The sequence below is a fragment of the Rhipicephalus sanguineus genome, chromosome 3 (genome assembly GCF_013339695.2).
Source record: "Rhipicephalus sanguineus isolate Rsan-2018 chromosome 3, BIME_Rsan_1.4, whole genome shotgun sequence".
NCBI lineage: Eukaryota > Metazoa > Arthropoda > Arachnida > Ixodida > Ixodidae > Rhipicephalus > Rhipicephalus sanguineus.
In genome coordinates, this window is record NC_051178.1 from 165774037 (window position 1) to 165777553 (window position 3517).

The 3517-nt window shown below is 45.9% G+C and overlaps 1 non-coding gene across 1 annotated transcript; it reads right to left on the reverse strand.

Annotated features, from left to right (window-relative positions):
* Positions 1-2882: 2882 nt before the first annotated feature.
* Positions 2883-2954, reverse strand: Trnat-agu (transfer RNA threonine (anticodon AGU)). The gene has a single exon. It is a non-coding gene; the product is annotated as a tRNA-Thr (tRNA).
* Between the last annotated feature and the right edge of the window lie 563 nt (positions 2955-3517).

Genomic DNA, 3517 nt, shown 5'->3' on the forward strand with positions numbered 1-3517 from the left:
ACACAGGATGTCCCAGAGACCTACCCAGACTCAATATGTAAGCATGTAGAATAGAAGAGGCCTCCCTAAGCCACATGTATGGGGGTGTCCCAATCAGCAAAGACTCCCCAGAACCTATTCGGGGAGCGATGGCGGAAACGCTGCTCAGCTCCGATCTAGAGGACCAAACCTGGGCTATCAGCAGGCCAGGGAGGCTAGTGGAAGACAAGGTCTTCCGTCCTCCATCTGAGCGGTCTGTCCCGGACCAGCAACTAGCCGGATCTCGCAATAAAGTTGTTTCACTCATTCATCACGGCGAGAACTAACATTCCTCTCTCGCTTCTACAGATTCCCTCGTGTTGCCTCGACTAGCACGCGCAAGCGACATTTCCCCACTGAGCTGTCGAAAATCAGCGTAACTCAGCGTCACATCCTGTCCACTTTGTGTTTCTCATCATTATACGGTTACTGAGCACAGTAGTAGTTATTAGTGGGCTGCAGAGACGTGCTCCTTCATTAGGAGTGACGTAAATAAACGAGGTCCAGTCAGTTACTGTTAATGACCAGCGGTTATCTTGCCTACGCGCTGCATGCCCTGCCCATGTCCATTCTTCTTCTCGATTTCGACTAAGATGTCCTTAACGCCGTTTATTCCCTGACCCACTCTGCTCTTTTCTTGTCCCTACCGTTACACCGATGACTTTCCCTTCCATTGCCTCACTTCGTCGTCCTCAATTTAAGTTGAATCCTCTTTGTAAGCCTCCAGGGTTCTGCTCCGTACGTAATTACCGGTAAGACGCCGCTGTTATATACCTTCCTCTTGAATTATAGTGGTAAACGACCATTCATGACTTGAGAATGATGCCGAATGTGCTCCACCCCATCCTTATTCTTGTAGTTTACTTCAGTCTCATGTTTAGGGTCCGGCGGTCACTACCTGTCCTGAATAGACTATTCCTTTAGAACTGCCAGTGCCTCACTACCCTATCGCAAGGCGCTATTCGCTTCCGATTAGAGTAACTGACTGGATTCCAAGGGACGGCGACCGCGCGCGAGAGAGAGCCAGAAGGTTAGGTGGCCAGATGAGATGAAGAAGTTTGCGGATATAACGAGGCAGCAGAAAGCACGGACCGAGCTGATTGGCGGAACGTGGTAGAAGGCCTTTGCCATGCTGTGGGCATAGCCAGCTGATGATGATTGTGATGATAAATTAAATGACAGACAAAAAGGCGACAGTGAAAGGCTAAGAGGCTGGTAATCTAATACCAAAGTAACAATCGAACTACGTTAGACTGCTAATGAATATTAATAGTTGATGATGGTTAATTTATGCAAGTTATTCAGGCGACTGTTTTCTCGAGTCCTCTTTAAGGTGAATCTACTAAAAATATCAGCAGTCACAGCGCACTTCTGCAGAAATAAGAGCCGGGGCTCGCAATTCCCGAGTTGGACTATCGGAAGCATAATTTCGCAACGGCCGAAACGAAGACCGCGGTTGCTACGTGAACTCTGTGTATTTTAGTGCCTGCGTTTCCGAACCTTACCGAAGTTTTTCGGATATGACTTCGGCGATGACGCTCAGATGATGACGAAAGGAAACTCACGCGGTTAGGCAACATACATATCGAGCAGTGCAGCAGCGACCGCGAGCGGCTGTGATCTGAGTAATTGCAAGGTTATGAACTTGATATCGAGCGAGTACCTCGCCCTTCTTTTCTCCGCACTACGTGCTGAGGTATAATGATGCGGGATAACAGGATCTCGTTTCTCATTTTTTCCCCCTAATAACGTTGATATTTCGTGAGCCTTATAGTTATCAGTCTCACTCAGTCTATCGGATGGCCGCTGCAAATTGCACAGAACAAAATCGCGGCACCTGATTAACGTAAGTTGAGAAAGGCACATTGTAGCATTAGGGGACGCTGCTTATGAAACCTACCACACGATAGTGTAGAAGGTCGTTGAGTTTTACGAAGTTATTGCTACTAGCTTCACTTTTTTTATGTGTGTTTGGAGAAAAAAGAAATCGTCCCAGAAACCGCCCGTACCAACAGCGAGAGAACGAAACATTGTATCTCGACTCAAGCTTCCCAAAGTACAGGAAACATTGCGTATAGAATGGCCGCTGCAAATTGTACACAACAAAATCGCGGCACCTAATTACTGTAAGGTGAGAAAGGCACATTGTAGCATCAAGGGAAGCTACTGTTAAACCTACCACACGATAATGTAGAAAGTCGTTGGGGTTGACGAAGTTATTGTTACTAGCTTCACTTTTTTGTGTTTGGAGAAAAAAGAAATCGTCCGGGATCGCGAGAAAAAGAAATTGCCCGTACCGACAACGAGAGAACGAAACATTGTATCTCGACGCAAACTTCAAAAGTATAGGGAACATTGCGTACAGCGTGCAGGAAGTATTTATAGCGATCTTGACTAAACTTCATAGTTATGAAAAGCAATCCAAGCGCCGCTATAATTGCAAGGAAGAGTGAGCAGAAAAAAAAATAATGGGGCAGCTACGCACCAGCGGTGCGAAGACTGTGGAAAAAGCGGAGCGGGGGCCCTTCCCTTGCCCTCCTCCTTCAGTCATCCACAGCATCACTTCCCTTTCCAACCCTCTTGCTTTACTATAGTATACATGGCTACGCTATGCTTTATCCTTTCCCCTCCTCCTTTCCCTCATCATCACCATCATTTTCCTTTCACACCCCCTTGCTATGTTATACGATACATGGCTATGAATGAATCAAAGAAGGGGGATTTTAAGAGCTGTTTTTTTTTTTTTGCTAGACACCACGTTAATGAGAACTAACAGAAAAGCAAACTATGGAAAGTATAAAGGACGTTATTTGCAGAAATTTTGATGTAAATGAGAAGAAATTAAAGTGGATGAGAAGATAACTTGCCGCCGGCAAGGACCGAACCTGCGATCTTCGAATAACTCGTCCGATGCTCTACCACTGAGCTACGGCGGCGGTCATCCTCCCGTCCGCTTTCTGGGGTGTATATGTGCATTTAAAACCTAGGAGTCAGCGCTGCTAGTATCCATGAAGACGAGTATCACGGCGGTTTTAAAACCGCTCCGCAGTTAAAACTCCAACCGATTACCAGAGAGAGAGAGAGAAAGAAAGCTCTTTCATGAAAAACAGAGAATTCTGCCAGCGTATATAAAGGCGCCTACGTGCTACTCTGTATAGAGGAGGGGATTGAGGACAGAAAGGCCCTAGGAGGAGGTGGGCAGGAAAGGAGAAGGAAAAAAAAAGATGTTACGATCGTGGCATGTACATGTCACAACGTAATGGTGCTGATGTAAGTTACGTTACAGTTTATCAATGCGGTTAATGTCATCGAGGAATCTGAACAAAAATATTAAAATCTCGAGGAATCTGAGACAGAAATTTTAAAATGGAACATACGCTTTCTCCGATTACCACAGCAGAAGTATGAATCGTGCTGCTGTATGAATCGTATGCGGTGTTCCGCTTTGCACAGCACGTCGCATCACGCAGAAGGTACTTAGAGCTAAAAAAAAAAAAAA